The sequence below is a fragment of the Elephantulus edwardii genome, unplaced genomic scaffold (assembly GCF_000299155.1).
Source record: "Elephantulus edwardii isolate Elephantulus edwardi_28Jun2011 unplaced genomic scaffold, EleEdw1.0 scaffold00080, whole genome shotgun sequence".
Lineage (NCBI taxonomy): Eukaryota > Metazoa > Chordata > Mammalia > Macroscelidea > Macroscelididae > Elephantulus > Elephantulus edwardii.
In genome coordinates, this window is record NW_006399830.1 from 9394725 (window position 1) to 9419509 (window position 24785).

At 46.6% G+C, this 24785-nt stretch overlaps 1 pseudogene; it reads right to left on the minus strand.

The window, feature by feature from the left end:
* The window catches only part of LOC102872984, a 104207-nt pseudogene that overhangs the window by 46343 nt on the left and 33079 nt on the right, over nt 1-24785 (minus strand).

Sequence of the window (24785 nt, forward strand, 5' to 3'; positions counted from 1 at the left end):
ACACCCCGATCCGTGCACAGCCCTGCCCAGAGCCGTGCCGTCTGGGATCAGACTGCATGAGCTGTAGGATTTGTATCGCCTGCTTTTCGGAAGTAGATTGTCAGACTTTTCTCTTACTCTGGAGGCTCTCCTAAAACCGGTCAGCACTGTAACGCACAAGCCTCCTGGGACAGATGAGTAGAGGCAGAGTGTGAAACGAATTGGCCAGTAACTGAGCCCAGGACTTCACATGAGAGGTAAAGAGTTCACTGGAGCCACCGCTGACCTGTCAGCAGACACGTAGTCCAGAGCCACACCATGTGATTTGGTCTCTTAGTGACCTTGCGTATTGCAGAATAGATCTGCTCGTTTAGGGTTTCAGTGACCTTTTAGGAGATCCCCAGGCCTTTTTCAGAACCCTCCTCTCAATGGGTTCAGACTGGCAACCTTTTGGTTAGTAGTTGAACACTTAACCACTGTGCCACCCAGAGAATCTTTACATATATTAGGTTCCTGGGAAATATGTCAGGAGCCCTAGTGGCACAGTGCACGATGTATTGGGCTACTAAACTAAAGGTTGGCAGCTACCAGATGCTTCAAGGTAGAAAGGTGGGCAAGCCCCTCCTGCGCCTCTGGAGACCCGTTGGAGGGTCAGCTCTGAGTCGGTTCTAACTCAGCGGCCCTCAACACAACAACAGGAACGGATGCTCCTTATTTTCTCTGATTGTGTATATTTGTACATGATTGAATGTGTAATTCCAATGACATGTCTCATGTGCCATTTCAGGTCCTGATCACACTGGTCATTGTCATAAGATCCAGAAGGTGTGAGGCTACTCTTGAGATGTCAGCAGAAGAGAGCATGCTGTAGACATTCTCGTCTTCTGCACCATTTTTTTTACCTATTCCTTCTTGTTTTACTCTCCTGTCAGTCTTTTAGGTAGGACTAGCATTTTTATCCTAATTAGACAATTACGCATCATGATGCACTAATTTGTTAACCTATGTTCACAAATCATTTAATTACCACTGCTGGCTTTGATGTGCTGTTATTATTCAGTTATGGGAGTAAACAATTTGACAGCTAACAGGAAGAAACTCATTATTTTTCTGAGAGATATTGTTATTTTCAGTGTTTTAAAAGCACTTTAATCAAAACTTTAAAAAAAACCCACTTTAATCAAAACACACACATACAAAATCTGACATTGTTTTTATAACAGTAGTAAATAAACAAAGTTCTCATTGCTCTCGTGTGGACATTTATTTAGGGCCAAATACTCACTTCTGAATGCAATAAAGAATAGATTTTTTAGAAATAAAGAACTAAGTTTCCCTTTTCCTTTTCTTTCATGCCAATTCACAGATAGTCTCCACTGACGGTATAATTTAGAACATGTAGCTTCTCATATTGATTCAGGAAGCACTTTGGTGGATGATGGGAAAGAGCACAGTCTCCTCTCCTTTTGAAACCCCTGCGCACTGTGGCTTGAATTGTCTTGATTTTGTAGGACGGTTCTTTCCGTCTGGTAAACACCTCGGGTTGCTGCCACATCTTGTGAGCCGTGGAGACACCTGGCTTCTTCCCGTGACTCCTCGGTGCAGAGGGAAACCCGGCCGCCAGGTGCCAACTCCCAGCAGGTTTCACAAATGGCTTCTGCCTCAAGTTTGCATCCAGGATCAATAATATCATTACGCATCTTGGTGCAAACATCAAAATTACTTCAGGCAATTAAGTTCCTGCCTTCTCTGTACTCCCCAACTAATAAAAAAATCCTAAGGAAGGGGGATACTGTCACGGCATTAAGAGATTTCTGTGTGGAGACTTGTAATAATATTATCGATCCATACTGTTGCCATTGATCGCATAACATATGCACCCTCATACTGTTACATATCCTTCAGGTTCATGTCATTTCTCTTCAGCTACCCTGGGAGCTTATCCAGGGCTGAGAAGGTGTCTTCTGCCTCCCAGGAAAACACCTGGCCCAGAGCAGACACTCAGAGAAATGCTTGCAGTTTGTCGGCAGTGAAAGCCACTCCATGAATGAAGTCACTTTCTCCTTTATCATTTACACAGGCAGATGGATAGGTGTCTCTGGGTGGACGTTGCTTCCTCTGGCTCTGGTTTTCTCGCCCGTGGGGGGTTGTGCTGCTAATCTAAAGGCTGAGCCTGTGGCATTTCTAGTCCACGACAGACAAAGAGAAGCAGTTTCCCCCCTTGACGTTTACAGCCTTCCGTGGAAACCTACGTGAGACTCAGCTATGAGCTGATTCGGACTTAATGACAGTAAGAGAAACAGAAGATGGACAAGAAAGGAAATTGCCAGGTCTTGCCTCATCCCCAGTGAAAGCCTATTCAGGTCCGTCGCTGACGTGACAGTCCACCTCACTGTGGGTCTGTCTCCTTTCCCTTCACCGACCCTCTGCTTCACCAAACATGGTGTCCCCCACGAGTGATACATCTCTTCTGATGATGAGTCCACAGCAAAGGAGTGACTCAATGAGTGACAGCACTCCTTTGGAAGTAGATGCCAGGCCTATCTTCCTAGGCTGTCTTAGTCTGAAAACTGAAACCTATCCATTATAGGTACCCATGCTGTGTCAGAAATACCAGCGCGTAGCCTCCAACATCAGAGCAGCTTGCCAGCCGCCACAGTTCAGTGTACTGACAGAGAAGTGGTGGCAGTAACTCAGAACATAGTTTTTTAATTGTATCTTCCTGTTTTCTGAAACACCCTCTTCTTAAGCTTTTTCTGGAAGACTTTCAGGTGGCATTGCAAGCTTGCTCAGAGTGAAAACCAAGCGAGCAGTAATCCCACACTAGAAAGGCCAGCTTTCCCTGAGTCTCGTCTGTTAGGATTAGAGAAGAGCTGGCTGGGGTCTTTCTGCATTCTTGCTTTATGCTCTTCCAGTCAGCAGCTTCACTCACAGCCCAGGCTTACTTTCTGAAGCCTTGTATCTTGTTTTCCTGAGGACAGCAAGTGAAGTATTCTTGGTAGGAAAGGTTGAGAGCTCTCTAACTCTGGACGATTCTTCTGGGAAGCTTGCCTAACATCCCATGTGTATTTAGTTGTGTTATGTACAAAATCTTAGCATGAATAATGAGCTGCCAGTAAGTCCATTCTGACTCATGGTGATTGACCGTGTGTGTGTCAGAGTGGTGATGTCCTCCCTGAGGTGGTCAATACTTAGTTTTTCAGAAGTTGTTCACTAGGCCTTTGTTCCGAGGTGCCTCTGGGTGACTTTGAACCACCAACATTTCCATTAGCAGTCCAGCCTGTCAACCATTTGCATTACTTAAGCATTCCAGAGGTCTGGGATACCTCACTGTGTATATTATTACAAAGTTTAAAAATAATTTAGAAATAATGGAATGCACAGATCTTAAGTTTACCACTTTTTGTTTTGCCAAATGCATAAACCTGAAAAAGCAAATCCTGAGAAAATGAGCATCACCGCAGGGAAGCCCTTCAAAGTGAAGTTCAGTCAGTCCCTACCCTGCACCCAAGGACAACCACATTCTCGTGTCCTCTGCCCTCCCCAAATAGCAGTTTAGGTTCATTGGTCTAGAATTTCTAATAAATGGGGTCATGCAGTGTATGTGGAAACTCAAGACCACTTTTAGATGCTTCTGATTTTTTTTTTTAGAAAATATTCTCTGTGTGCACAGGCTTGGCAGTTGCAATGGTGCCATGTTATTTCATTTATCATTTACCCATTTATCTTTCTCTTGTAGTATGGGATTCCTTCAAGGGCAAAGAGCTCTACTATTCATCATTGTGTTCTTGCATCACTCCTGCAGTCATTGAATGAATGTCTGTTGGATGAATTCAGGGCAGAAGGGATTAAGGTTACTATATCATAATAGGATTGTAGCACATTTTAGCTCATGTCCTATGCTCTTACACCCTTCCATGCTCAGGATCTGTGTACAGAATGTGGCTGCTTCAGTGCAGACCTGGTTGTGGGTCATCTTTGTAGCCTGGTACTGGGCACAGGGTAGGTTTAGCCAGTGTATGGTTTTCAGAAGGTATGAATGTGACTGTTCATTCAATGCCTGGGCTCCTGATGATTCTTCACATTAGGGAGAAAACTTCATTTCAAGTGGGAAGATGAGGTGTCCACCATGTGTGGCCTGGGCCCTGTCCAGTGGGCAGCGTGGGCCTTTGTCCAACCTTGACCATCACAGCTTCTTCTATGCACTCGAAGACAGGGAGCCCAGCAGGGATGATGCTGTGTGTACCATGCACCGTGCCAGCGGAGCTCAGGGATGGGCCGACTCCAGGGAAGGGCTCCAGCATGATTTGCATTTGAATTAGGGAGTCTGGACCTCTCAGCTCTGTAAGAAGGCTGTGCCCTGCAGTGCTGCCAACCAGCTTGCACATCTCCCCAGGGCAGATGCCAGTCTTGGGTTGTTCCTTAATAGTGGGTAACACCTCCCATTCCCTCTCACTCTCAGAAGTGGAGCTTCATATTTCTATCCCTGTAATCTTCATCTATGGCATAATCTCTAAGGGAAAGAATTCTTTTTATTCTGTGCTGGACTGCTGACTGAAAGGTTGACAGTTTGAATCCACTCATTTCCCTGAAGGAGAAAAATGGGCACTCTCTTCCTGTCGGGATTGTGGCTGCTGTTACATACAGTCAAATCAGAATCAACTTGTAGCTGACCTTCCAGCAGGTTTTCAGAGGCTGTAAATCACACACACAGGAGATTGCCCATCTTTCTCCCATGGAGCGACAGGTGGACTTGAACTGCCTGCCTTTGGGTTGACAGTACAACTCCTTACCACTAGGCCAAAAGGGCTCTCTACTGACAAGATTACAGCAGGGAAACCTGATGGAAGATGTCTCTGAGTTGGAAATGGACTCTGGCAATGGGCCTTTGCTTTTCTTTTTGGTTTAATTGAATTATAGGAATGATTTTAACAGTGTTGCATAACCATCATTCATATCCATTGTCGTATTTTCCATCACTAAAAGCAGACACTCGGTTCTTCTTCAACAGTGACTCCTCTTCCCTCCTCCCTCTTTTCCTCTGGAAACCACTAAGAAACTGTAGTTTCTGCATTTGCCTGTTCTAGATCTGTCACATGAGCGAGCACAAATAGTATTTCTCAGCTTTGTGTGTTCAGGGTTCGGCCACATTGCAGCCAAATCAGGACTTGATTTTCCCCGACAAAAATGCTTCTTAGAGACAATAGTTCTCTCACTGAGAGACTACATTTTAGGTGCCCTCCTGTGCCGCCTTCTTCCCCTAATCATCTAGGCGAGTAGAAATGTCTTGACAACGCCCTTTAAGATTGGCCCCCCTCTCCCCAGAAACCATGCCTCTTCCTGATCAGCCTCGTTTATTTCTCTTCTGGTGCCACAGACCAAAAAATTGATGCCGTTGAATACTGGGGCTGGCAAAGAGTAGTGATTATATTAGAAACAGAAGAACAAACACACCAGTCTTGGAAGGAGTACAAGCAGAGTGGTCTTTGGAAGCGAAGGTGGACAGTCCTTGTCTCACGTACGCTGTGTTTGTTAGTAGGAGGGACCAGGTCCGGAGAAAGACATACTGCTTGGGAAAGTAGCGGGTGAATAATGGAAAAGAGAGACCCTTCATGAGGTGGACTGACATGATGCCTTCCACGGCACAAGTGGACATTGTGAGCATAGGGCAGGATGGGCAGGGTTTTCTCTGTTGTATGCTGCATCACTGGGAGTTAGGGTTGACTTGCTGACACTGAACAATGACAATGACAATATTGGAACCAAAGTTCCGTTTAGATCCAAGGGGCCTGGCCCTCTGCTGACAGGGATGAACGTTAGCTCACTGACAGAACCCAGGGGCACCTCAACGGGCTTGCTGCCTGCTACAGTGACCTGAGCCTCAGCCCTGAGTCCTTGTCCTGTCTTTGCTGTTGAGCCTCTGCATTAATTCATGCAAGACAGTTTCATGTGTTGAGCCTCGATCTGCCCAACTCGGTAGTGTCCCTGGAGTTTTTCTTCAAGTCACCACCAGGTCTGAAATTGCACGAGCTAGCCAAGAGTTGGGTTCAATTTGAAATGTCAAATGTAGGTTCCAGATGAAAAAGACCTCAGCTGGCAGATCAATAAGGATTCCTGAGAAGTCGTTTTTCACCAGCAAGCCCATCATTCATCATTATCTCCCTTAATCATCGCGTTTCTTGGGCCGGCCCTCGGTCCACAGGTCTGTCCAGCTGTCCGGCTTCTCTGGAAGGGCAGCAAATGCTGGGGGAGGCAGGCCCGGCTCTGCAGCTGGCACACAGTGAGCCGGAAGTGCTAATCAACACAGAGCCGGCCCCTGGCAGGAGATCAGAAGGCTTCGTGCAGGTTCATTTGGGAGGAAGGGGCCGTGGTCGGGGGCTGTCTGTTAGCTGAGGGGCAGACCTTGAAGGCATTTGTTTGGGGACAGGCACCGCTGTGTGCTCACGGCTGGGAACACCACGCTTGGAACACCGTGTCCACACTAATGAAGCATGGAGCACCATGTGTTTTGTGTAAATGCAGAAGGCTAAGTAATGGATTAACTTGGACAGCTTGTCTTCCCAAAGAGAAAGAAGTCGTGGCTGGAAATGCAGGCCAGAGGACCAGCTCGCCTGGGGAGGGGAAGCCGACATTCTCCGGACCACTAGGGTCTCACATAGCTTAGGGACACCCTCCACAAGCTCAGGAGCCCTGGTGACACAGCAGTTCAGAATTCAGCTGCTCGAACACCCAACAGCTGCTGTGTGGGAGAAGAGAAGGCCGGGAGACCCCCCCCCTCCCCCCCCCCCCCCAGTATTACAGTCTCAGCAAGTCGGTGGAGCACTTCTACCCACAGGGTCACTGTGAGTTGAAATTGGCTCAGTATGTGGTGGGAGAGCTTTTGCCAAACTCGACCTCAGACACAAAGCTGCTCCACTGGTCACGGAGCTATCCTCAACATCCACAAAAACAAAACCCAAAACACCAAACCCTCCAGTCCATGTCCCTTCATGGTGACCTTGTGTGTTTCAGAAGAGGACTACGCCGCAGGGTTTTCTCAGCTCTGATCTTTACAAAAGCCGATCTCCAGGCCTTTGTGCCGTGGTGCTGTGGAGTGGGTTCACACTGCCAACCTTCAAGGTTACTGGACAAGCACAGCCTTGGGTGCCAACCAGGGACCTTTGTTCTCAACTAGAAGTGTTATTTGTGATGCTTGTTCCAGATAACGGTGTGTCTCCTCCACCGTCGCTGCCCAAGGAATCTCTGTCAGGATCGTTTCAGAAGCTGGTGTGAAAGTGGAAGTGCTTTTCAAAGCCAAGAGCAGAATAAGACAGAAACGAAAAGGGAAGCCGAGCATTAATCTTTATCAGAGCATCTCAAACATTCCTTTACCACGCTTTGTTATTAGACACAAATGTACCTGGTGCTTTATGGAGACCTGATAAACGGCCGTTTAGGAGATTAAAAAAAAGGATAAAACCAGGGGCATTTATGCCTTCTACAAAAGGACTCCTCGCTTTACTGAAGATTGCCTTCAGGAGTTCTTTTTTCTTTTTTAATAGCAGCTTCTCTGAACATTTAAATGCAATCTGATTTACACACCTCAACTGATTCTACTATAGCTCAGCCTAACTTTCTACCTAGAGGCAGGAGGGATCCCTGGCATGCACTTTATGCACCTCTTCTCTGCCTGATGCCACCTTCCCAGGGAAGCATGCCATCACCTTGGTTCAAGTTTGCCCCTGTGACCTTCAGAGCCAGGGCTGAGAGGACCTGGAGAGGTGTGTTCTAATCTCAGAGCCTGACTGACCGAAGAAAAATGGAGGTCTCCCAGGGGTGAAAGGACTTCCCTGAGATGGCCCAATCAATGCTGCTTTCTCTCCACCATATTATTCTACCTCCTCATCTTAGTACCCTCCTTCTCTCTTGCCCATTGGCAACATCGTCCACAGTCCCTCAGACTTGCAAAGGAACTGTCCCTGGTGGGAAAAAAGTGAGTCCCTAGTCTAAGGGTCAGACATGCAGCTATCCATCATTCTCAACACAGTGAGAATTAGTTCACCAGGCCTTTCTCCACAGGAAAGCTCCCTCAAAGCAGTCTGGGTGCTGGGCAAGGGAGACAGGGAGCCCAAGGGCCAGAGGACATGAGTCCATGCAGGGAAGTCCAGCTGGACCAGGTCTCTGGGGAGCAGGCTGAGTGCCCAGGAGAGGGTGGCAGGAAGGAGGCAAGACAGAGGACAACTCAGAGTTCTTTCACTTTGGGTGTGTTCTCTTATTCAAACTAACAGCTAGTTTGCATTGTTTGTGATTCCGTAGGCTGTGCTCCTTGGTTTCATGCACCTAAGAGTTAAAATGTAGTTTAAAAAAACCCTTTGCCTACGCCCAGTCTCCATATTCTCCTCTGCCGTGTACTCGTCAAACCTCTGCAGTCTGAGTTCTGCGTTCCCTTGGTCCACTCACCGGTGACCTCCATGTCTCCACAGCAGATAGGCATATTTTTCAATTCCTATGTAGCCACCATCTGCCTTTCAGTTTGTTGGGATACAGTAGCTTGTATATTGCTGCGACAGTGAAAACTCTGCCATCAGTATTTTAAACACCAGCAGGGTTATCATGGTGGACAGGTTTCAGCGAAGCTTCCAGACTGTAACTGTGCCTGGCCACTCTTGGTAGCTGAAATTCAGTCAGTGTAAATTTGATGCAAGCGTATCTGTCTTGGAGGAAATGCAAACGGTAAGCTGTTAAGGGTCAAAGATGAGGCAACTTTGTCTCTCATGCTTTGGGCATGCTGCCAGGAAGCATGAATTCGGGGAAAAGACATGGTGCTGGAAAAGTAGAGTCCATGAAAAAGAGGAGAATCTCCGACGAGGTGAACTGACAGTGACTGCTGTCCATTGCTATGACCTGGCTTGTTGCTGTGGTTAGGCACTGTCAAGTCAAGTACGACTCATAGCGACCCTGTGAACGACAGATCTGAACCCTGTCCTGTCCTATCTGAACCCTGTCCTGTCCTGTGCCAGCCTCACAGTCTCTGACACACTCAAGTCCATTGCTGCGGTCACTGGGTCAGTCCACCTAGTTGAAGGTCTTCCTCTCCTCTGCCATCCTTCCACACTTGCAAGCATGATGTGTCCCTCTCCAGTGAATAACCTCTCCTAGAAACATGCCCACATTATGGGAGATGACGCTTCCTCATCTTTGCCTCCAAGGAGCACTCTAGCTGCACCTTTTCCAAGACCTATCTGTTCAGGTTTTTTATATTTTTATTTTCCGGTTTTGGGGGGAGTTTTTTGTTTGTTTTGTTTTGTTTTATACTGGTTTACATACAAAGTTCATGGAATTCGTATACATTGTTTTGCACACCGGATCTTTCCTTTGGCAGTCCATGGGATACTCAGCACTCTAATAACACAGTTTAAAACATCAGTTCTTCTATAATCCTTATCCAGTCCAGCAAGTGACTAAAAGACTATGGCCTGAATCAGGCATACCTTAGTCCTCAAGCTGACATCACTGGTCCTCAATAATGTGCAGAGGTCCCTGTCTTTCCCGTTGCAATATGTCCTCTGATCTCCTGACTGCTGGTACCAAGTGTCTTGATTGCAAACCTAAGTACAATGGAGGTTGTTGACAGTCTCAGTCTGTTATGAGCTTGAGGTTGATAGAAATTGTGAGGATGACACAGGATAGAACAACTTGCAATCCATTGTTCACAAAGTCACTATGAGTCAAAGCTGACTCTCTATTAGTTGACCTAACAACAAACTCTATTCATCATAAAAGATTATGATCTGATACAGTGTTGTAGATAAGCTTCCTCACTTATAAGATGCTCAAAATGTACAGTGGCTGCAACAGTTGGCTCAGGTGTGCCAAAGATCATGAAGTTGGCCCAGGATTGTGTGATATTTGACTCTATTCTACATGGAGTTGACATAACTCAGAGCTGCTTGGCTGGTGACCAGCATCAATTAAATATCTAACCTGTCTGAAAAGGTGTGTGGCAGACCAACTCTTGTAAGTGAATATGCTTTGACAAGCGAACATGCTCTTTAAAAAAAGAAACTCATAACTGAACCTCCATCAAGTTTCCAAAGCAATAAATTGTATGGGAGGAGATGGTGCACTTTTCTCCCACAGAGAATGGTCAATTCGACCCTCCAGAGAAGCTAGGCCTTGGCGTTAGCAGGGTAACTCCCTAGGGACTTTCCCATCAGATCCCCTTTGACAAGCTCTAAGGTGTGATCCAAACATTCATGAGAGTCACTGGCACTGATGAAGGAATGGGTCACCCACGTGGAGGGAGTATATTCAAAGCATTTATCCCTCCTATTACCTAAATGAAGTGAGCTCTGGTGGCCCAGTGTCAGGAAGCTGCACTGCAATCCCAAAGGCACATGGTTCAAGGCCACCTCTGTGGGAGGATGGTCAATCTCCTCCTGTGCTATTAACTGTTTCTGAAAACCTGCAGGATGGTCAGCTATGTGTTGGTTCTGACTCTACGGTACACAGCAACAACATCATCTAAATGAGACAAAAATAGTCCTGGTATCATGGGTTGATAGTCTGAAGCCTTCCAGCCTCAAAAATAGAATCTTATCAGATAAATTCTCATCTTGAATTGATGAGTCAATTTGGACTTCCCAGGTAGCAGACCTGAGGAACAGCTTTTCAGCGGATCTCGTCGACAAGACAGGAAACAGCTGTACTTTGAGCTGTTTCACTGACTGCACAAATAGAGCTTCACCGGCTGCCAGTGGTTTAAGGACTTAGATTCTGTAGATATCTGTCCACGAATCTCTAATCTTGAGATTATACTCATTCGCCTGCCAAGCTGTCAGTAAAAGCTACCTCCAAGGCTCTGTCCCTCCAACTGTGTATTCTTTTGAAGCTGACTTCACCTCTCTGTGCCTTAGTTCCCTACCTTTAAAATGAGAGTATAAACACCAGGAGGGCTGGTGATGCTTCATCTCACATACGTTGGGCACGTTGTCAGGAAGCTAGAAAAAGACACCATGCTGGGAAAGGTCAGCCAGAGAGAGAAAGGACTCTCGTGAGGTTGATTGACACAGTGACTGCAACAGTGGGCTTGGCCATGGTGGACGGCACAGGGGAGGGCAAGGTCTTGATCTGCTATTCATAAGGTCACCTTGAGTTGGGTCAGCTAGGTAGCACCTAACACCACCAACACCTGCCATGCCTACCTCATCGGATCATTGAGAGAGCCTAAATGAAATTAGACAAATGAAATTATTTTGTGACTCATAAAGCTCAATATGAGTGTAATTCATTCTGGTTAACAGTAATTGTTATTATGATTTTTATTAACATGTGATTTGCACGTCATGCCTATAAATAGCCCCCATGATTAATTAGGCTGTGATGTTCAGGGCCAGACACCTGCTACGGAACAAGAAATGGCTCTCAGATGACTTGGGGTAAAAAACAACAATCAGGGCTCCAGAATGTTTCTAGATGTAGCATTTGGTTTTCCCCAAATGGCACTTTTCTGTCTTTCCAAAGACGCCTGCTGCAGCACAAAGAAGAAAGGCATTTTCCTCTTCCCGAAGCAGATCGCATCACTTAATGACCCCAGTAATTGACAGCTCCCAACCTCGTTTAGTTCGTGGGTTCTACCCAATCAGCCACACGTTCCATCAGGGCAGTAGGAAACTGTGCCTCTCCACCACATATGCCGGGTTTAGGAACTAGAAACCTCTTTAATGATGCAACAGTTTGCACGTTTGCTGGGCACACATGCAGCATATTTCATAAATACACTGTTATCAGATAGAAGAAGAGGACACAGAAAGAGATGAATCTGGAACCCAAAAGGAGAGAATGTAAGAGTATTTGGAGAGAAAGTTCTAGAGACTCTTTCTGCATGAGAGTTTTGCACCAGTTGGTGCCTTTTATTTGCCTTGATGTATTTTCCCTGGCTCAGGGACACCTGGAATTGAAAATACTCAGGGAAATATGTCTGTGGAAATGCAATCTTACCTTTCCTGAGACATTTGGGGACCCTAGGTGCCACAGGCTTCTATGTGCTACACTAGGGCTTCACATTCCACGAGATGGAAGAAATCTGAGCTGTGTGTCGTGGTAAAAAGTTAACTGTGGAGGAGCTTTGTTTCAATGGTTAGAAGAAAAGGAAAAGTGTTTAAAGCTCATACTTTAATTGAAGTGCTTGTAAATAAGTGTATTTTGTCTTCAAGAATATGAGCTCATAATAACACAATCCAACTTGTGCTCACCCCTCCTGGGGACCACAATGAAGGAAAGACAGCATTCTTCATTGAAACACAAGGCTAGGAACAGGAGGGACTTCCTGATGGCAAAAAGTGGTTGTGGCCTGAGACATCAGCTCCATAGCTTGAGCAATGCTTGGCAGTAGAATGGAATGTGTTTAGACGTTGTTAAATTGGTTGCAGCTCATAGGAGTCCTTTGTACAACAGAGCATAATACTGCGTGGCTCCGCATCGTCTTCCCCCTCACTGGTGTGACTGAGCCCACTGTTTCAGCCCTGGGCTGGTCTCTCTTGTTGAGCGTCTTTCTTTTTTTTTCACTTCTACTAAGTACAATGTCTTGCTCTAGGGACTGGCCCCTCCTCGCCCAAAGCTTATGAGATGAAGTCTTGTGAATCTCCCTTCTAAGGAGTATTCCAGCTGCACATCTTCCAGGACAGATTTGTTTGTTCCAGAATTGGGAAAATTTGGAGTCCAAAGGTAGTGTGAACATTTAGCAAGTTCAAGTGCTAAGCCAAAGGTTAGGGAATCGAGAAGCAACTCAGAAGAAAGGCCTACTCTCTCTTCTGCTTCGGAAAACCAGTCCCCTTTGGACTCCAAATTTTGGAGAAATACCGTGAGTGATCCCTGGAGGAGGTAGTATCTACTCAAAGATCAGAAGGATGGAAAAAGGAGAAGGCATCGTGCATGAAATGCCTCTTACGAAGATCCTGGCAGAAAGAAAGCCATAAAATATAGGGAACACAAAGCCGACTAATGGTGCTGCAGCACAAGGCTGTTGGGAAGGGAGGTGGGGAGAGGTATTCAGGGAGTCTGGACTTCACTGTGAAGGCCGCGGTGAGTCATTGGAGGATTAGGGTAGGTCAACATTGCAGTGTAGAAATTCCTCTCTGGAAACAGGGAGGAGAACGGATTAGAGGGTGTCCCTCTGGAGGTTTTCCTAGACATTCCAACCCACACAGAGTCTCCTCTTGTGTGTAGATTCCGCCATCCAAGTTTAGAATTTATGGATTCTTTGCTTCCTTAGGAACTCTAGTTGAAAGTGGTCAAGGCATGTCGTTGCTAACAAGAAGTTTGATGGCTTGACTCCACCAGCCAGTCCACGGGAACTGATGAGGTGGTCTGCTTCTGTCAAGATTCACACCCTTAAAAACTCTCTGTGCGGTTCTATAGGGTATGAGTCACCATCGGTTTGTCGATAGGAAGTTTAGTTTTTGTTTCCTGAGTCCTTGACTTTTTTCCTACTTAAGTACATGAATCAACTCTCGTAATCGGTAGGGAGTTGTGTTGCCATCTCAAAGGAATGCTGCTCTGAAAGTTCAAATCCACCAGAGGCACTGAGACAGGAAGATGAGACATCTCCTGCCATGTAATTTACAGCCTCCAAAAGCCCATTGGAAGGTTAGCTGCGGTTTGTGAGCTGAAGGTTATGAGGCAAATGATTATACATTTTGGACATGTCATATAGTGTTTTTATTATTCATTGTTGCACATTTCCTTCCCTGGCCCTCCCCCGGTCCACTTTGCCCTGCACCTCTTGATCCAGATGTCATATACTTTTTGTCAAGTCCCTGAAGAAGGATGCTATGCTTCATAAGAGAGAGTCAGCAACAAAACAAACAGCTTCTCAGCATGGTGGCAACAGTTAGCTCACATCCAGCAGAGGCCGTGACGGTGGTGCGGGGCCGGGCAGGGCTTTGTTCTGTTGTACATTGGGTAGCTGTGAGTTGAAACTGACTCGATAGCACCAATTTGATGATCGGTATATTCAGGACAAGGAACCCAGTTTTCCATGAAAGTCTCCATAGAAACGTAATGATGTGTGGGCTCCTTTTCCAGTTTCCCGCTCTTCCATTGCCACAATCACATTTTTTTTTCTTTCAGAAGACCATATTCTTTCCGCACGATTATTTTACCATTTTTCTTATCCTATTTTGTGTATGGTTTAAAAAAATGGCTGTGCATCAGATGCGCAGCTCCTGGGCTCTGGAACAGGCACCAGATCCAACAATTAAACCCATTGCTGTCGAGGTGATTCCAGCTTGTGGAAACCCTCCATCTGGTTTCCAACTCCTTAAATATTTAGGAGAAGAGATTACCTAACGTCCTGCCTTGGAACACTTGGTGATTTGAACCCATGACCTTTTGGTTTGGTAAGCAGCCCAACACCCTAGCCTGATATGCTCTACATGTTGCTCGAGACTCTTGGTGGGGAAGTGGCAGTGGGGAGCACAGCAGGACTTCTAGCGACGATCAGGACTGGGACTCCGCATTTCTAGCAAACTCCTGGGTGTTGGTGAGGGTACAAGTCCACAGACCACTCCGTGGGTTAGTGGAGGGCACCGAGAAAGCACACTACCACCAATCTGGAGACCTGGGTTCGAGGTTCTGCTCTACCAATAAGTGAAGCCGTACGAGAGACAGACCAAGTCATTTAACTTCTCTGGTCTCAAATGTTCTCAGATTGAAGTAAAGAGGCTGCCTGGCTGATGAGGAAGCTCTGGTGGCCTAGTCCGCAGGGAGCTGCACTGCTAACCTGAAGGCTATACCCTCCTGGGAGTTCGAATCCATCAGTTGCTCTTTGGGAGAAAGATGAACAATCTCCTTTGTGGATATGCAGCCTCAGAAGACCAAAGAAGGGGCAGGCAGCTATGAGCCAGTTCTGACTCACAGACAAGGAGTTTGCGTTTTCTAGTTGAACTTGAAGATGCTTAGAATGAATCTGAGATTTGGAGAGTTACATTTGGCAAAAATATTTTTAAGAATCTTGAAGGAAAGAGGCTCATGGTTCAGTCCATTATGGTTATTAATGTTACTGATAGAAGTGCTATGGCATGCCAGTGGATTAAAAAAATAATCCTTTAATCCGCCACATAACTCTCCACTTGGCTCCTGGGTACAGGGTCCATCACTGCTCTGAATGCACTGAGCTAAAACCAGAACCTCTGACTGTGATCCTGTTACATTTATGCTCCATTGACGGTCATGCTATCAGGATGCATGTTGAAATAACTTTTCAACCTCAAAACAAGCCTTCATTTACTGTAAGAGAACTTCTCAATGCCTTAAAGCTAAACCCTAAATTCACTGTGGTAGCTGGGCTAGAACAGGTGCAACCAAGTGTGAGATTTTGAATTTAAACATCTCTAACTCGGGATCTGGTTGATGGCGTCCCAGACAGTCTGGGTGCTGCTACTGTACTCGGATGAAAAGGTTAGATAATGAGGAGAAGTATAATCTCATTTGATAGGAAGCGATACTCGTGACAGCTCATTGGAGCCACCCCTCCGGAGGCTAGTGAAGAGGTTAGCTCTTTCTTTCTTAGTCTTCTTCTCTGGAAAATACTGATTATTCAAAGCATGGCAGGAAACTCAGAACAGCACCACAGCAGGATAAAAGCAAGATACGCTTTCAAGAGAAATCCTCCTCTTCAGAATCAGCAAGCTACTAAATGCAGGAGCATTGGATTTTTGCTAATGTGTACAAGCCCGACAGGGGGACAGTGAGAAAATGCAACCCAAAATGTAGAAGTGCCATATTTGGGGGTGTGCATCTGTATGCTGTGGATGGGCAGAGGTGCGGAAGGTAGTTGAGAGAGCTCTGGCTCCAGTAATGTATCCTTAGACCTCAAACAAGTACTCATGTTTTAGGCTAGGTTATATGGAGAAGCAAAACCTCTGAAGCTCCCTTCTGTCTCTATAATCCTCTGTCTGCATCTCGTGTTACTGTGGTTAGATGCCCTTGACTCACAGCTGTCCTGTAAGTAACGTAACCTCGCCCTATCCAGCACCATCGTCACCTGCCGTACTCAAGCCCATTGTTGGAGTCACTCGTCAGTTTATTTCCTTGAGGGTCTTTCTCTCTTTAGCTACCCCTCTACTTTCCCCAGCATGACGTCTTTTTCCAAGGACTGGCACTTCCTGACAACATACCCAAAGTACGTGAGACAAAACTTTTCTCTTCCTTGCCTCTGAGGTTTATCGTGGGTGAACCTTCTCTAAGATGGATTTGCTTATTCCTTGTCAGTCCATGGAAAATTCAATGCTCTTGGCCAACACCACAATGGAAAGGCATTAATTCTTCTTCAGTCATCATTATTCATTGTCAGACGTACGTATGTGGAAAGATTTGTCACAAGGAAATGGATCTCCTGGTTATAGAGGTCGGCGAGTCCCCAATCTGTGGTCAGATATGTGGCTTGAGGCTTCTCCTGACTCATGAAGCTGCAAGGGCTGAGGAATCCAAGATAGGCTGATTGCTGCAAGTGCAAAGAACAGGACATCAGGTGATGACTGGCCAGTTGCAAGATCCAGCTGGAGCAAAGAGCCAACGAAGCCTTGCTGAAAGTCCTTGTACCGCACCCCTGAGGAAACGCTCCCCACTGGTGAGCTGCTCATACCACATCTCATCAATGGATACTACATTCTATCAGATCTCAGCATGGAGAATGACAGCATCATTTCACAAGTACCAAACCTCTGAGACTCATGGCCTGGCCAAGTTAACTGCCACCACTCACCTCGGAAACAAATAACCAGCAATCAATTGCTGCTGAGTTGAGGCCAAATTATGGTGACTATACATCTCAGAGTAGAACTGTGCTCCAGGGAGTTCCCGATGAACATGGAAGATCACCAGGCTTTTCTTCTGAGGCACCACAGACCTTTCGGTTAGCAGCTGTGCATGCTTTACACGACCCAGGAACTCCTTTAGAAACAAACACAGACCCTCAATTCAAATCACATCTTCACATAAGTCTCCCTCCCCCTTTTTCGATGCAATGCATGGGATTGAAGCAATATATACAATTGCAAATAAATAAGAATGCCCTGTATTGCCTGAACCCTGGGCACCAGACGCTCTGGTGGAATAATAGTAATATGTTGGCTGCTAATTGAAAGGTCAGTGGTTCAAATCTACCTGCTGCTCCGAGGCAGGAAGATTTACAGCTTCGAACACCCAGTGGGAGATCGCAGTGAGTTGGGATCAATTCAGTGACAGTGGGTTTTCTTGAGTTTAGGTCTGCACGCCTTAGCTGGGTCTGCCTGCAGGTCGAGCTGGTGTAAGCAGAGGTGCAAAGCCCTGTCGCGCCTTCTTGACACAAGCTTCTCACCACTCTCACTGCCCAGAATCCTTGGGATGCCACCTGCCCAGCCTGACACCCTCAACTCCAGTCCTCAGAGAGCCCACGAGTGTTACTGGAAAGGTTTCTCGTCACCTCCGGGCCGCTGGCCTGCACATGACACTGCTCCTGTGTCTCCTCCTCTGGGTCATGACGGTGATTCCACCTCCCTCATCCCATCAACCTGTGGCCGCTTGCTGGGACGCCGCCTACCCTCTGCCCTCAGTGCCTCCTTAGCCACTAAGGGGAGGAGTCAGTCCCCTTCTCCTGAGCCTGGGTCTCAAAGTTCTCTACCCTGCTCCTCCCACACAGCGGCTCAGCCAGCCCCTCCTTCTGGGCATCCACGGCTGTCAATCTTGTATTTTCTCCAGAGCTTCTGCTATGTGCATATGAGTATATAAACACGTTCACTCACACGTACACAAACCATATTCTTGGGGGCATATTTTGCAGTAGTGTAGTGGAAAAAACATCCAGCTTGGCTATGCATCTTTAATTTTTTTTCCCTTTTGCTGTCTTAGCTCCTAGGTGCTGAGATGAAAAGAGGCAGGGGCTGGAGTTAACGGTAGAGCAAAGGGAACCAGCACGCCCCAGAGAGATCACAGACAGCAGACTTGCCCTTTTAAGTAAGACATGAAGGCCGTTGTGCGGTGTGCTAACCATGGAGGAAGCCCCAGGCTGGCAGTCAGACAGTGCAGGCTCTGCCCTCTGTGAGCTGTGGACATGTGAATGATCATTGCACCTCTCTGACCCTCAGTGTCTTCATCTGAAAAATCATTTCTACCCTGCAGGGAGGACGCTGACATGCTCTTGGTGGATGTGCCTACTTGACAGCTGTTTGGAGTGTGGTCGCCCATTCTTTTTGTGTGTTTCCCCTCAACCAGCCAGGCAGACCTTTGACCAGCTTCCAGAAAGTGCTACTCCTTGTGGTCCTTTGTAGCTAATGTAAACCATCTCAAGAGTCATGTTTAGAAGAACATGGAAAGCAATAAGGATATAGGCTGGAGCACAGGAGGGAACTCCGCTGAGGGTGTAAATGCTACTTGCCACCCCTGCTAGGCTCCAGGCCTGACAAGGTAGACTCACAGGAGGTTTGTAGTGATTCCGATGGGCTGAGGGGAAGCCTCAAGTGCAGGTCTCAGTCTCCTGCCATCACCAGCCCTCCTACAAGAACCCCGGTGTCATGGCGTGCGGCTTGGGGGTCAGGTGCACCTGGGTTTGAGGACTGTTTGACACTTGTTATTTTGTGAACCTGAGCAGCCGTTACAATTGTTAGGTGTCATCAACTCAGCTCCAGCCCCTAGTGATCTGTGTACAACAGAATGACACCAGCAGTAGCACCGCCAGCTCCTGCTCCGTCTCCATGATCGCAGCCGTGCTTAGACCTGCATGGCAGCAAATGCGCCCTCCTATCTCATTGAGGGTCTTCCTCCTTTGCTGCCAATCCCCTTCTTTACTGAACCTGATGTCTTTCTCTGACCCTTCCAGATAAAGTGGCTAATGTATGTGAGGCGCATTTCACACCTCCTCGTCCTCCGTTCTACGGAGCATTCTGACTGCGCTTCTTTTATGACAGATTTGTTTATCTTTCTGGTAATCTAGGCACCAGTGGTTTGGTCTTCATTATTCATTGTCTAGCTTTCAAATACAAATAAAACAATAGAAAATACTATGACTTGGGTCAGGGTCAAACATAGCAAAGCCCAAATCTATTTATTGAGGTGAGGCGGAACTGAAGCACTTCAGTATGGATTGAAGGTCAACATCAAGAAAACAAAGATTCTCCCCACTGGGCCATTTGGAAGCACTGTGATGGATAGAGACGAGATTAAGATTGTTAACAGTTACAGCTTGCTCAGCTCCACAGTCAACACTCTTGGCACCACCAGCAGTCAGGAAAGCAAAAGACGAATTACATTAGATAAATCATCTGTTAGGGACCTCTCCAGAGTACCAAGAGGCAACAATGTCAGTCTAGAGACTAAAGTGCGCCTGAACCAGGCCATGGTCTTCACAAATACTTGCTATGCACCAGAAGGATGGAAAATGACTAAAGATGTTAAGAAGAAGAATTGATGCCTTTGAGTTGTGCTAGAGAAGAGTCTTGAACATACAAATAAGAAAACAAACAGGTCTGTCTTAGAGAGGGTGAAACCAAGTTTCACCTTGGAGACTAGGATTTGGAAGCTCTGTCTCACATACTTTGGGCATGGAACCAGGAGGGGCCGCTCTTTGGAGAAGGACATCATGCTCAGAAGGGTGGAGGGACAATTTAGGAGAAGAAGACCCCAGATGAGATAGATGGATTGATATAGTAACTAGGGCTGTTGGGGTAGGTGTGTCAGAATCAGTGAGACTGACCCAGGATAGGACAGGCTTCAGAACTGTTGTGTATAGACTCGCTGAGTCACTGGTGACTCAGTGGCACATAATAACAACAACAATAACATGCTAGCATACCTTAAAAAAATCTGCTTAAATGCTAAGGAGTGACACGTTAAGCAGGACCAGCCACCACGGGAATGCTGTTGTGTTGCATCACTTGATTCTGACTTACAGCAGCCATCCAGGGCAGAGTAGAACTGCCCCATATGGCTCCTAGTGTGTAATCGTCACAGAAGCAGACGACCTCCTTTCTCCTGAAGAGCAACTGGTGTGTTTCAGCCCCTGAACTTTGATTAGCAGAGCACGGCTCAACCACTGTGACACCAGGGACCACTGCCAAGGGTTTCTTTCTGTCTATGTTACATGGAGAAATATTGACACTGTCGATAGTTTCATCTTGGTTGACTTTACAGTCAACACCCTTGGTACCCACAGTCAGAAGATCAGGAGATGTATTGCATTGGGGAAGTATACGGTCAAGGACCTCTCCAAATTGCTGAGAAACAATGATGTTACTTTGAAGACTAAGGTGCTCTTGATTCAGACCATGGTCTTTTCAGTCATTTGCTGTGCGTCTAAGAGCTGGACACTGGATAAGGATGACAGAAGAAGAAATGCTGTGTTTGAGTTATGGTGTTGGAGAAGAGTGCTGACAATCCTGTGACCAAACATATATGTCTTGGTGAACAAAATAATAAACAGCTGTGTGTTGGAGACAGTGAAGCCAGAATTCCCTTGGAGGCAAGAATGGCAAACCTTTGTCTCACACATGTTAGGCAAGTTGCTAGGAGAGGCTGTTTCTTGGAGCGGGACATCATGTTGGAAAGGTGGAGGAACAGCAAGAGAGGAAGACCGTCACCTAAATGAACCGACACAATGACTGCGGCCATGGGCTCCAGTGTGTCAGGTAAAGAGGGTGGCACAGGACAGGATTTGTTGTTCATAGGGTTGCTACGAATTGGACTTAACAGCATCTACCAACAACAGTTTGGATGAGACTTCCTCCTAGGGATGTAGAAATGCGTCCTATGCATAAAAATTCCCCTCCTAATCACCCTCTCCCTCCTCTCTCTACCACATCAACTCAAACTTAAACTCATCACCACTGACCCTCCACTGGGTTTCCAAGGCCATAGGTTTCACAAGAGGAGATTGCCTGTCTTTCTCCCAAGAAGCTACTGCTGGAATCGAACCACCAGTGAGGAGCAGCATTTGAGTTAGGAGTGGACCTCCTTACCGACTGTGCTACAGTGCTCCTAACCCCGAGTCTAGGAAAGGACTAATAATACCATTGCTGGACAGTTTTCTTCTGAGTCTTCACCAGGCTAGAGCTACCTCAGGAACGATAATCATTATCGTCTCTGACAATCTGCGGAGATTAGCTCTGAGGGGAAAAAAGTTGAAAAATTGCCTGTGCGAGTTCTGTTATGTGTCTTAATTTTAAAGCCACTGTGAAACCACAGAGCACTGTCGCATACTGCTATTTATCAAAGGCAGTTGTTAGATGCGCCAGCCTGCCTGAAACATGTTTGTGTCCCGGACACACCCAGGACGTACTGACCCGCGAGCTCTCTGAACTCCAGATGAAGCCTTTTCCTGGCTTGCTTCATCTCTCCAGGGGCCTGGCCTGCAGAGTGGCACGAGTGACAAAGGGCTGTGTGCTGCTCTGGGCAGAGTAACAGGTGTTGCAGAACAGCCTTGCTCACGGGCAGCTGCCCAAGCCAGCCGCCTGCATTCCTGGCCCAAGGGGAAGATGGGGGTTGCTGTTTGGAGCAGGGCTCGGGCTGTGGGCCAGGTTCTCCCGGGCACTCCTGACAGACATTCTGACCCTCCGAAGAGTTCACCACAGGGAGAGAACTGTAAATGGGGCCAGTAGCCTGGTAAACAGGACTTGGTGCCTGTGCATTGAGGTTCCCTGATAGTGTGATATCATTTGCCCCCCAGATTGGTGAAAGTAGGATGACAAGAAATAGAAAACCAGTTGTCAAATTGACTCTGATTCATGTTGACCTTGTGTGCATCAGAGTGTTCAGTGGTTGGTCGCTTGGAAGTAGAACTCCAGACCCTTGGTTCTGAGGCACCTCTGGTAGATTTGAACTGCCCAGCTTTCAGTTAGCAGCCAGCTGTACTAACTGTAACAATTAGACTGTCTAGATGGTTTTCTCCCTCTTTTCCAGATAGTTCAGAATGATTATTAAGTTCTAGGACTGAAAGAAGGAGATCTAGTGGCCAAGTGGTAAAGAATTGCACTGTCAACGCCAAGGTAAATTGTTCAGGTCTACCAGCTGGAGAAAGTTGAGCAATCTCCCCTGTGACTTCCTGCCTCTGAAATCCCACTGGAGGGTCAGCTGTGGGTCAGCTCCAACCCCCCGGTTCACAGAAACAACAGCTGGATGAGTGGACTTCATCTTTCAGTCTTATTCTCTCTGCCTTGCTCACCACGACTGGGCTTCCCATCCTTGAGCTCTTCTGAAGAACCACAGTGCAGACGTAAATGCAGCTTTAATTCAGAGAGAAGGATGAAAAGCCCTCTCTGAACCCGGATTGTCTCAAGTCCTTCAGATGACCATGACCTGACAAGGGCCCCCTTTCACTCCTGTATTCTCCCTTTATTTCTCCCGACAGTCATAGAGTTGACTGACTCATAGTGACCCTTAATAGCCTTTTCTGAGGCTATAAATTGAAATTGGGGTGGGGGAAATAGGTCATCTTTCTTCTGCCTAGCAGCTGATGGATTTGAACCACAAACCTTTCGGTTAGCAGCCCGATATGTTATGAGCCACACTTATATCCAGGTAGGGTTACTCTTGCCTTCACTCATCCCAGGACTATTAGGTGGTGCTTGACTGCGGTAGTTAAGCATCTGGGATTGATTATGAGGTTGGCAGTTTAAACCCACCCAGCAGCACTGCTGAAGTAAAGCCTGGTGATCTCCTCTAAAGTTAATGGCCAAGAAGACCCATTGGGGCAGTTCTACTCCACGACACATGGGGTCACTCTGAGTTGGAACTGACTTGATGGCTAATGGGTATCATTCCATAGGTTTGCCTCGTTTCGGCCTCATCTGTATTCTATCTGTTCCACAGCCAGCCATCAGTTACCACTCTGAAAGGATGTCAGTGCAGGGGAAATAAAAGCTCATGAACTCTCTGGTGTTTGGCTCCGTCCCTGACATGCAGAAGTTAGCAAGGAAAATAGCTACTCATGTAGTGGAGGTTTTGGTGAACACAAGCCATTCAAACTCAGCTCTGGTTGTGTTGTTTTGTTTTTTGGGGGGAGGGGGGAGTTGAGTTCTTTTTTTTTTATGTTATCACACTCTCACTCCACCATCTACAGGACTGGGCGAGGGACAGCATACTGACGCAGCTTTTCCATGGAGCCTCATTGCGTCCATGTGTTCTGTGAGGCTGTGCCCCATGCTTCCTAGTTGCCACTGTGTTGTGGTGCGCCATGCTTGCTCAGATGCTATGGCCATTCAGCTTTCAAGTTCAAGAAATGAGAAAGTTGTCTGTGACAGGAGATGAATGGGGGTACCAATACTTTGCTCTCAAACTCTTGTTCATAAAGCTTGAGCTTGCCTGCTCTGTGTGCCTGTTGTCAAGTCCTATTCCTGGTGACCACATGTGTGCTCTGTAAGATTTCCAGGGCTTTTGAAGGTGGACAACCAAGTCTTTCTTCCTAAGTGCCTCTGAGTAGTTGTGAGAAACCAATCTTTCGGCAAATCCTCAAGTGATTAACCATTTGTGCCACCCAGGGACTCCGTGTGCTCTGAGTCCCCAGAAACCTCCCTCCATCCAGAGCGTCAAGAAGCAGTAACTTCATTACTCTGGTATGGGTAGTTTGTGGCCTGTGGCATATTCAGGTTCATTTTTAAATGATTTGTGTATTCTTGATGTATGTAGTTATAAAACATACCTATAAGTTTATATGTAATCTGTCTACCCACAAAGTCATAGATTCTAGATGAGGCCACGAGAGGGTAATCCGGTTCATGGAACAGCTGGAGCAGGTTGAGGATGGGTCTGGAAGTGGAATAGAAGGAGGAAAAATATGGCTGGTCTCAGAGATGTCCAGAGCCAGGGCACTGTGTCCACCAAGACTCTCTGTGTTTCTGGTCATTCTGTCTTCTTGCATGCCAGCTTCTTTACCCTGTCCTGTTACCAGTGTCTTTCAATTGTTAAATCCATTTGTGCTTCTGGTCTCATTGACCTTGAGCTTGGCCTCTTCTAACAAAGTCTTTTCTCTGAGCTGAGAAAGAAAGGTTCTAATTGTCCAGCTAATACATCTAACCCCCCAGGTCAGTTGTTTGGGCCTTTAGGGTACTGAGATTGGCAGCTTCCCCAAGAACTATGCTGCTGTAATAGAGAGAGTAACCCTTCAAAGGTCTAGGCAGAAGGAAAACAAAGATACCCCACAATGGCACGTATCTCTGTTCCATGTTGGGGAAACACAGTGTTAGACTATGGGCCTTAAATGCTGTATTTTAGCTCCCGTTTACCAACTTGTCTGGGCAACCTGTACAATTGTGCATAGTGTTCCTGCAATCTCTGACTCCTCCCTCTACCCCAGGAAGTCCAGTATTTCAGAGTGGGTTCTGTGGATTAAAAAAAAAAAAAAAAAAGAAAGAAAGAAAGAAAAGTATTTTTAAGTGAATTCCTCCCCCAAACTGGGAATGCCATCTGCCACTGATTAAATTGTGTTATCTAAAACTATGTGTATGTAAGGTTACAATATGGATGCAGTGATTTTTGATGGCCTGATAAACCAAGGAACTGTAAAAGGATTAAGGGTGGGATGTAATACCCTTAGTCTTGTCTGTTCTAATATAAAAGCAGTTTCCCTGGTGTGTGATCCATAACACATTATGTCTCATAAGAGATTAAAAGAGGGGAAAGTGAGCAGGGGTGGAGAGGGAGAGGGAGACCGTCAATATCACCAAGAAAGAGTTGCCAGGAGTGGAGCAAGTCCCTAGGACCCAGATCCCTGCATTGGAAAGCTCCTTTATGAATGGGAAGCCAAGGCACATGGAGATCTCTAAGAAACTCTGGGCCTATGTGATGAAATGAGGACCTTC